Source organism: Myxocyprinus asiaticus, chromosome 22 (assembly GCF_019703515.2).
Source record: "Myxocyprinus asiaticus isolate MX2 ecotype Aquarium Trade chromosome 22, UBuf_Myxa_2, whole genome shotgun sequence".
Taxonomy (NCBI): Eukaryota; Metazoa; Chordata; class Actinopteri; order Cypriniformes; family Catostomidae; genus Myxocyprinus; species Myxocyprinus asiaticus.
In genome coordinates this window covers 24694801-24706096 of record NC_059365.1, presented here as the reverse complement: position 1 = coordinate 24706096, position 11296 = coordinate 24694801, and positions in this window count along the sequence as shown.

Genomic DNA, 11296 nt, shown 5'->3' with positions numbered 1-11296 from the left:
AAATACACATGGGACTCTTATTTTGAAATGTCTGCACTCCCAGTTGTGAGCTCACTGATGGCTGATTCGCTGAGAAAGTGAATCTGATTCAAACTGCTACCCAGAGCTCCTGAGTTCAAACCCTCAGTTCTTTTCAGATGATTCATGAAAAAGACCTGGTTCAAAAGAGTCATTTGTTCATGATTATCTCACGCTAGGTTTGTTGTTGCCAACCGGAGCGCCTGCGTTTAAACTCTCAGTTCTTTTCGGGTGATTCATGAAATAGACCCGGTTCAAAAGAGTCATTTGTTCACGATTATCTCGCACTAGGTTTGTTGTTGCTAACCGGAGTGCCTGAGTTTAAACCCTCAGTTCTTTTCGGGTGATTCATGAAATAGACCTGGTTCTAAAGAGTCATTTGTTCACAATTATCTCGCACTGGGTTTGATGTTCACAAGGTCCTTTGCTGTTGTTCTGGGATTGATTTGCACTTTTTGCACCAAACTACATTCTTCTCTAGGAGACAGAATGCATCTCCTTCCTGAGCAAAATGATGGCTGTGTGGTACCATGGTGTTTATACTTGCATACTATTGTTTGTACAGATGAACGTGGTACCTTCAGGCATTTGGAAATTGCTCCCAAGGATGAACCAGACTTGTGGAGGTCCACCATTTTTTTTCTGAGGTCTTGGCTGATTTCTTTTGATTTTCCCATGATGTCAAGCAAAGAGGCACTGAGTTTGAAGGTAGGTCTTAAAATACATCCACAGCTACACCTCCAATTGACTCCAATTAGCCTACCAGAAGCTAATTGACTAAAGGCTTGACATAATTTTCTGGAATTTTCCAAGCTGCTTAAAGGCACAGTTAACTTAGTGTATGTAACCTTCTGACCCACTGGGAATGTGATATAGTCAATTAAAAGTTAACAATCTGTCTGTAAACAATTGTTGGAAAAATTACTCCTGTCATGCACAAAGTAGATGTCCTAAACGACTTGCCAAAATGTCCTGGTTACTTTCGTAACTTCTGTTCCCTGATGGAGGAGCTTGGGAGCCCCAAACACCTGCTTTTTGAAAAAAGGCCAATGGGAATTGGTGAGTGGAATTTGCATGCCACTCCCCCGGACATACAAGTATAAAAGTAGCTGGTATGCAACCACTCATTCAGGTTTGTGCTGAAGAGCTGAGACAAGGTCCCGGCCATTTCAGCGTGCAGTTCAGTGTTGTGGCAAGAGGGACACAATGTCTTGTTCCCTCCATCAGGAAACGGAGGTTACAAAAGTAACCAGGATGTTCCCTATCTGTCACTCACTCAACATTGTGTTGATGTAGTGACACTAGGGGTCCCTAGCTGAAATGTGTTACGTGGACTGGCAGTGCAAGACAGGCAGACCGCTGTGTGCCTCGTAGCCAGCGCACCAGTCCATCACGTAACCTCCCCCAACACTCTTATGAGCATCGAACGGTCCTTCGGGAATAAGTCAACTGCCCAACAAATAGGGACCGGCTAGCCCAACCGTGGCCCCTTTTCCTCTTTTTTTTTCTCCCCAAAAAGAGTGGAATTTGTTAACCGACTGGGGGCCATAAATGTCTACATCGGGGGGGTGTCACTCCCAAGGGGACGACACTGTGGAGACCACTCCCTGCCCAAAAATGGGGGGGGGGGGGGTATTTTGAGTGGAAATATGTCACATGGTCTTGTCAGAAGTATGTCATGTGGAGAAGTCGCATGGTAGGTCCTACCCGAGGGGAGATGAGTTTTTACAAACATGGTGACCAGGGGCAGAGGGGCCTCTAACCAAGGAAGACGCAGTTTACTGACAGAGAAACGATTTAGCAGAAGATATCACATGGGGTCACCTACGGGGAACCAGCACATGTGGAGCACCTACCCCAGTACAGGGCCTAATTAGCACATGTACTGGGCTGGTAGCGAGTTTCTCCTCAAACTTGTCTGCCACAGGGCTAAGGAGGAATGTCATCCAGGGATCACAGCTTGTGAACACAACTGGGAGTCAAAAGCACACGTCTTCACCTCAAGGGAAGGGAAAGGCGCTATGCGCAAGCAGTACACCCAGCCAGCTGTCCCGGAACTTACCTGCTCGTACCTGACAATACACGGGATGAAACCAGCTCAACACGGAGATTGTGGAACCTCGCAAAGGTGTTGGGTGTTGCCCAGCCCTCTGCTCTGCAGATGTCTGCCAAAGAGGCACCACTGGTCAGGGCCCAGGAGGCCGCTACACTCCTAGTAGAGTGGGCTTGTAACCCCATGGGGGGCGGCACGTCCTGAGCATGATATGCCATCACAATGGCGTCAATGACCCAGTGGGCGATCCTCTGTTTGGAGACGGCGCTTCCTTTCCGCTGTCCACCAAAGCAGACAAAGAGCTGCTCGGAGCATCTAAAGCTCTGCGTGCGATCCAAATAGATGTGTAAAGCATGCACCGGACACAGCAACACCAAGGCTGGGTCTGCCTCCTCCTGGGGCAGTGCTTGCAGGTTCACCAACTGATCCCTAAAAGGGGTGGTGGGAACCTTGGGCACATAGCCCGGTCGGAGTCTCAGGATCACATGAGAGTAACCCGGACCGAACTCCAGGCACGATTTACTGACAGAGGACGCCTGCAGGTCCCCTACCCTCTTGATGGAAGTGAGCGCAGTCAGGAGGGCAGTCTTCAAAGAGAGTGCCTTAAGCTCAACTGACTCAAGGGGCTCAAAGGGAGTTCCCTGTAGACCCCGAAGGACTACAGAGAGGTCTCACGAGGGGATGAGGCGCAGTCTGGAGGGATTCAACCTCCTAGCTCCTCTCAGGAGCCTGATGATCAAGTTGTGCTTCCCCAAATACTCACCATCCACTGCATCATGATGTGCCGAAATGGCGGCCACATACACCTTCAAGGTGGAGGGGGACAGCCGCCCCTCCAGCCTCTCCTGCAGAAAGGAAAGCACCGATCTGACCGCGCATCTCTGGGGGTCGTCGCGTCGGGAAGAACACCACTTAGCGAAGAGATGCCACTTCAAGGCATACAGGCACCTCGTAGAGGGAGCCCTAGCCTGAGTGATCGTGTCTACCACAGCGGGTGGTAGGCCAATTAGATCTTCCGCGTCCCGTCCAAGGGCCAGACGTGGAGATTCCAGAGGTCTGGTCGTGGGTGCCAGATGGTGCCCCGTCCCTGAGAAAGAAGGTCTTTCCTCGGGGGAATTCACTGTTGCGAGGAGCGTGAGGTCCAAGAACCACATCTGGGTGGGCCAGTAGGGTGCTACTAGGACGACCTGCTCCTTGTCCTCCCTGACCTTGCACAGGGTCTGTGCAAGTAGGCTCACTGGGGGAAATGCATATTTGCATAATCCCGGGGGCCAGCTGTGTGCCAGCGTGTCTATACCGAGGGGTGCCTCGGTCAGGGTGTATCAAAGCGGGCAGTGGGAGGATTCCCAGGAAGCAAACAGGTCTTCCTGTGCTCGACTGAATCGACTCCAAATCAGCTGGACCACCTGGGGGTGGAGTCTCCACTCTCGCCTGACCGTAGCCTGTCATGACAGCGCATCCGCCGTGGTGTTGAGGTTGCCCGGGATGTGACTGGCTCGCAGCGACTTGAGGCACTGCTGACTCCAGAGGAGGAGACGGCGGGCGAGTTGTGACATGCAACGGGACCGTAGACTGTCTTAACGGTTGATATACGCTACCGTCGCCATGTTGTCCATCCAGATCAACACGTGCTTGCCCTGGATCAATGGCCGGAACCTCCGCAAAGCGAGCAGTACTGCCAAAAACTCGAGGCAGTTGATGTGCCAACAGAGCCACGGGCCAGTCCAGGAGCCGGCGGATGTGTGCCCGTTGCATACGGTGCCCCAGCCCATCTTGGAGTCATCCATCGTAACCATGATGCACCTGGAGACCTGCTCTAGCGGAATCCCTGCCCATAGAAATGCAAGGTCGGTCCAAGGGCTGAAGAGGCGGTGACAGATCAGCGTGACGACCACGCGATGTGTCCCATGGCACCATGCCCATCTCGGGACTCGAGTCTGAAGCCAGTGCTGAAGCGGTCTCATATGCATCAACCCGAGTGGTGTGGCCACCGCTGAGGATGCCATGTGCCCCATGAACCTCTGAAAAAGTTTCAGTGGAACCACTGTCTTCTGTCTGAACGCCTTCAGACAGTTCAGGACCGACTGTGCATGCTCGTTTGTGAGGCACGCCATTATCGAGACTGATTCCAACTCCAAGCCGAGAAAAGAGATGCTCTGAATCGGGGAGAGCATGCTCTTTTCCCAGTTGACCCAAAGCCCCAGTCGGCTGAGGTGCGTGAGCACCAGGTCCTTGTGCACACACAACACATCCCGAGAGTGAGCTAGGATTAGCCAGTCATCGAGATAATTGAGGATGCGGATGCCCACTTCCCTTAGCGGGGCAAGGGCTGCTTCTGCGACCTTCATGAAGACGCGAGAGGACAAGGACAGGCCGAAGGGGAGGACTTTGTACTGGTATGCCCGGCCCTCGAAAGCAAACTGCAGGAAGGATCTGTGTCAAGGTAAGACCGAGACATGGAAGTATGCGTCCTTCAGGTCTACCGCCATGAACCAATCTTGATGCCGGATGCTTGCTAAAATGCGTTTTTGCGTCAGCATCTTGAACGAGAGTCTGTGCAAGGCCCGGTTCAGAACTCACAGGTCCAAGATTGGCCACAACCCACCGCCTTTCTTCGGTATGATGAAGTAGGGGCTGTAAAACCCCTTCTTCATCTTGGCCGGAGGGACAGGCTCTATCGCACCCTTCCGTAGAAGGGTAGCGATCTCCGCACGCAAGGTAGCGCCATTCTTGCCCTTCACCGAGGTGAAGCGGACTCTGCTGAACCTGGGTGGGTGCCTGGCAAACTGAATTGCGTAGCCGAGTCGGACGGTCCGGGTCAGCCATTGCGACGGGTTGGAAAGCACGAGCCATGCGTCCAAACTCTGGGTGAGGGGGACTAAGGGGACAATCACATCGGACGTACCAGCGGGTGGGACCTCACTGCGGGGTGGAGCCTGAGGCGCCACGTCAAGGGGGCTTGTACCCTGTGGCCGTGCTGAGTCCAGAGACACTGAAGCACTTATACCTGGCTCCTGACGCCCACCATAAGATTGGTCGAGGAGGGGGAAGGAGGAATATTGTCCCCGCAGTCTGTCGGAACCAACCCAGTGTGAGCATGTTTGTGCCACAGCTGGGCGCACGGGCGGGGGGTCCGCCGCTGGAGTGCCAAACCTGCCAAAATGGGATGGTGGATGGTGGTCAAGTTGACGGCTGTGCGCACCTGACATGTGACCCAGGGAACAAGAAAACCACTTTTTGTTGAAGTTTTTGGTACCGCAGCCTCTTGGGCAACAAAAGATTCTCCTCCCGGCCCTCCACCAGGGGATGGAGAGGTTTGTCCACCAGCTCCATAGAAGCGGGTCTCCACATCCCTGGGGTGCTTCGAAGCCTTCCTTGGGTTCTTGGCGGCCGGCCGTGAGACAGGTGGCGTCTGCTTCCTGCGGTGGGCTCCATGCCGGGGCTGAGCCGCAGGGATGGGCTGCAGCGGAGCCGGTGCTGTTGCTGCAGGAGGACGCCCTTGGCGACGAGCAGATGGGGTGTGGGATCTTGAGCCGCACTGGGGTAGGATGTGCTTTATAGCCTCTGTCTGCATCTTCACCACCAAGAACTGGTGGGCGAAGTCCTCGATGGTGTTGCCGAACAGGCTGACCTGGGAAATGGGGGCATTAAGGAACTGTGCCTTGTCAGCCTCTCTCATCTCAACCAGGTTGAGCCATAGGTGGTGCTCCTGGACCACCAGGGTGGACATTGCCTGCCCAAGAGACCGTGCCGTGACCTTTGTGGCCCGGAGAGCAAGGTCGGTCGCCAAGCGCAGCTCCTGCATCAATCCCAGGTCAGAACTACCCTTGTGCAGTTCTTTTAGCTCCTTGGCTTGGTACACTTGCAGGAGAGCAATGGCATTCAGGGTGGAGGCGGCCTGTCCAGCGGCACCGCAGGCCTCAATCGCCAGAGACAACATAACCCTACAGGCACTGGACGGGGGTCTCAGGCGGCCCCACTAGGTGGCGGTGCTTTGCGGGCACAGTAGCACTACAACTGCCTTATCCACCTGGGGAATCGCCGAGTACCCCCTGGCAGCCCCACCATCGAGGGCAGTGAGAGCAGAGGAGCTCAGAGACCAAGCCCAGGCAGTGAAAGGTGCCCGCCACAACCTTGTGAGCTCCTCATGCACCTCCGGGAAAAAAGGGACCGGGGCGGGGCATGGCCGAGAGCGGCGCTCTGGGCCCAGGAACCAATTGTCAGGCTGCGTGGGTTCAGGGGGGGTGGAGGGTTCCACTCCAACCTGACACATGCAGCCGCCCGGGCAAGCATGGCAGCCAGCTGTGCGACAGGTTGCGACTGGGCGACCACACCCAAAGGTGGGAGCCCAGTCGAGTCCTCAGCGTCAGACTGGACAGCCCGCTCTCTGATGCTGCAATCGAGAGCTCATCCACTTCGCATGCGCCGAAACGAGATTGCGAACTCGCCCTGAGACGAGCCGGCGGTCTCATCCCAGCGGGGCAAATGAGCGTACTTGGGAATGGGAGGTCCGTGGGGAGTTACCCGGCAGAGTGGCTCCCATTGGGGTCCCCAAATCGCCCCCAGTGCTAACCAACGTGGCCTCAAACCCGTAGGTAGAAGGACCGAGGCGGGGAGCTGCTGGGGTGGTCTTTCCCTCTAATGAAGGAAAAACCGCGACTGCAACATTGCCATAGTCACACTCTCGCAGTGAGAACATGACCCGTCCACGAACGCTGTCTCCGCATGGGCAGCGCCCAAGCACGTAAGACCGCGATCGTGGCCATCGGAAGTGGAGAGGTAATGACCGCAACCAGGAAATACACACAGACGGAGAGGCATCTTTAAAAAGACCCTCTCCGTTAATGCCACTCTTTTAAGAAGGGAAAATATACTCTTTTAGTAGGAAGAATATACTCTTTTAGCTGTTGATGTGCCCAGGGGCATTCTCTGCACTTCACCAGTGCAAGAGGGGGAGAAGCCGCTGTAATGCGTTGTAAATCCAACAGCTTTTCGAGGTGAATGGATCGGCAGAGTAATTCAGCTCACTGAACACAAGCACTCGGCTCTGAAGAGAAAATCTGAATGAGCTCCTTTTATACCCGTATGTCCGGGGGAGTGGCATGCAAATTCCATTCACCAATTCCCATTGGCCTTTTTTCAAAAAGCAGAGGTGTTTGGGGCTCCCAAGAGTGACCCCTAGTGTCACTACATCGACGCAATGCCGAGTGAGTGACAGATAGGGAACTATAGTTTGCTAATATGAAATCTGTGGAATGGTTAAAAATAACCCTCTGGGGTTGACGGATGCGCCGGCGCGTCCTACTGGATTTTTTCAACATAACAGCGGAATCAACTTAAAATACTCCGTAATTTTTAGGCATACAGATAAGTGTAAGACATCATTAGAAACTATAAAGGGTCTACTTTTATTTGTGTACACTCACAATAATAACAAAACCTTGTGCTTTCAGCTGTCTCTGTCTCCGCGAGCATCTTTCTGAAACACGTCAAAAAAATGAACTGAAACTCTGCGAATATTTATCACACAAACATGACACATATATCTAAAGAAAGCTTAAAATGTCTACTTTTAAAAAAAATAATTCAAATTTAAACAAATATTCTGCTACAATGTGATCTGTATGAAACAAAGTGATGTACAGTTTCTCCTGGCTCAGCTCATTATCGCTAATGTGATCACACCCACCAACAGAGCGCGCTATCCATATGGTAATGTGCTAAGGCAATCAATGCAAATGGTAAACACCCCCAACAGTGCCTTAAAAAACATCAAGTTCATCATCAGATTCATTCACTTTCCTGTGCGTTTGGAAGATGGCACGCTACACAGGTGAGGAAGCTCTACAGATGGTCCTGGATAGTTAGGAAAAATTCACATATTTCTCAGAAGAAGAGCGGGAATCCAACGAGGAACGTTTGCATTTTGAAGAGTGTCTTGATCCAGCCAAGGATACAATTTCAGATGAATAAGTCTTTACTTACATTAGTTGACATGCTATTTTATATAAACATGTACATATTTTACTAGTTGGACTATTTCCAGACTTGCCAGCCAGTATTCAAAGTATTGAAATTTGAAATATGTCCTAATAGGCAAGTTTTAGTTACATTTAAATGTTGTTTCGGCTAAAGCAGTTATTTAAATTGTATGCTGTATGATATAAATATGATATGTAATATGATATAAAAATAATATGAATGTTTAGATTATATTTTAACTAGTGTTTATGCTGCCTCATTATCATCAACAATGTTGTGCTTGCAAATATCTGTTCAGATGTAAATGTGTAAAATGTGCTGTAAATATGCCCATATTAAAAAATCAGCATATTAGAATGATTTCTGAAGATCATGTGACACTGAAGACTGCAGTAATGATGCTGAAAATTCAGCTTTGATCACAGGAATAAATTGTATTTTACAAAATATTCAAATAGAAAAGTTATTTTAAATTGTAAAAATATTTCACAATATCACTGTTTTTGCTGTATTTTGGATCAAATAAATGCAGCTTTGGTGAGCAGAAGAGACTTCTTTTAAAAACATTAAAAAATCTTACTGATCTAAAACTTTTAAATCGTAGTGTAGGTCTAAAGTAAAGTCTTTATGTAAAGAAAATGCATAGTCAGATTACTTCTTTTAACTTAAACTTGATTTTGTTAAGGGAAGATTTGGGGAGGGGTCTTTGTCTCCTCAGGTGTGAATCACATCAATATTCATGATCATCCACGCCTCCTCGCATATGACCTTTCTAACACTAAAAGTGTCTTACAAAAGTTAAATGACTATATTGTTTTGTATGAATGAGTGATCAGGGTGGTTTTCACATCATTTTATAGCAAAAACTCTAGGCTACAAGATCCAGTCCTCAAAAGTCTTGTGAACAAATGTTTAGTATGTGATATATGGCCTTATTTCAGTGACTTACATTTTTTGTTTTTTCAAAAACCACGCATAAACTTTATTTTCTCATAAATACAAATATGTACATACATGTTGCTCACATATTATTGCAGCCCAGTTTGTGCTGAATACAGTGTTATCAGACTTTAGCCATTAATGTTTTTAAGCAACTGATATACCACCTGCAAGAATTTGGGGCCTCATAGACAACTATTACAAAAGACTGCATGCTGTCATTGATGCTAAAGGGGGCAATACACAGTATTAAGAACTAAGGGTATGCAGACTTTTGAACAGGGGTCATTTCATTTTTATCTTTGTTGCCATGTTTTGTTTTATGATTGTGCCATTCTGTTACAACCTACAGTTGAATATGAATCCCATAAGAAATAAAAGAAATGGGTTTTGCCTGCTCATGTTTTCTTTAAAAATGGTACATATATTACCAATTCTCCAAGGGTATGCAAACTTTTGAGCACAACTGTATATATAAACACTACCGGTCAAAACTTTTGAAACACTTGACTGAAATGTTTCTCATGATCTTAAAACTCTTTTAATCTGAAGGCATATGCTCGAATGTTTGAAATCAGTTTTGTAGACAAAAATATAATTGTGCCACCATATTAATTTATTTCATTATTAAACTAAAATGTAATAGAAAATAAAAAAAATACATTTTTTTATTTTATTTTATTTATTTATTTATTTTGATGACTTGGACCAAATAATAAAGAAAAGCAGCCAATAAGTGCTCAACATAGATGGGAACTCCTTCAATACTGTTTAAAAATCATCCCAGGGTCATACCTCAAGAAGTTGGTTGTGAAAATGTCAAGAGTACATGTCTGCAAATTCTAGGCAAAGGGTGACTACTTTGAAGATGCTAAAATATAACACAGTTTTGATTTATTTTGGATTTTGTTCAGTCACAACATAATTCATACAACATAACATAGTTCCATTTATGTTGTTCCATAGTTTTGATGACTTTACTATTATTCTAAAATGTTAAAATAAAAATAAAAAATATAATAAAGAATAAGTGTTTCAAAACTTTTGACCGATACTGTGTGTGTGTGTGTGTGTGTGTGTGTGTGTGTATATATATATATATATATATATATATATATATATATATATATATATATATATATATATATATATATATGCTTTAAGTGAAGTGACAAAAGCAATGAGATATTTATAAGATATTTTTAAGTGGTTATAAGACATGCTGGAAGTTATGTACATTACACATGCAATAAAATACAAAATTACACACATTCAATGTAGTTATTACGAAAAACACTTAAAAAGCTACGAGGTTAAAATATATCAGAAACTCACTCTTGAGGAAAAAAAAGATGTATTTTGATCACACATGTAGCAAATCTTCTTGGGTGTAAACACAAACTAATTAAACTCTATTCAATAAACTTTAATGTTTGTGCATCTTATTTTGAGACTTATTTTATAAATAACTTCAATTATATAAGTTTGACTTGTATTGTATGTTACAAGTTTATGTTATGCCTGTTTATAAGAAGGTATTGCTTTTGTAACTTAAAGCAGGCAAAGACCACTTATAATATGATCATGTCATAAAGGCTTTTGACTGTTTACACTATGCTGCGTTTGCATGACATCACTTATACGATTAAATTTATTAGCTTCTGCTGCATTAAAATTGGATGTTGCTTGTGTTATAATGCATTATACTCTAAAGTATAACTTTGAATAGGGGAAGTCTAATAATGTAGTATATCTGTAGTTATAATTATTTATGAAAAGTTATAACTTATTATAAGGTGTATTATGAGACACTATGAATGCAGTATAATGCCTTTACAATGCATTATAAATATGGGCTTCATAGAAAGTGTTACCAAAAAGTTTTTCACTTATACAATCTGTTATACTGTATGTATCCATGCATGTGATGTGCAGGAATTCATAGATATATGGTTAATTTATGCATTTATTTGGGAATATATACTGTATAGTGTAGTATTTTGCAATATACTGTATACTGCTTATGTATTTGTACAAGTATGTTACTTTTTTATATGAGTAAAAACCATACACGAACATACATACAGTATATACTGTATATGTTTAACATATACTGCCATATATCAGATTTCTGTATAGGACAGATTGTTTAATGAGAAATTCCTGAAAAAATTCCATAGCCTGCAAACTACTTTTAGCTTAACAGATGAAAATGTTTTTTTTTTGTTTTTTTTTCCTCTCTCCCAAATATGTTTTGAATGATTTTGATTTTATTTTTGTAGGAAAACAGCAGGACTCGAATTG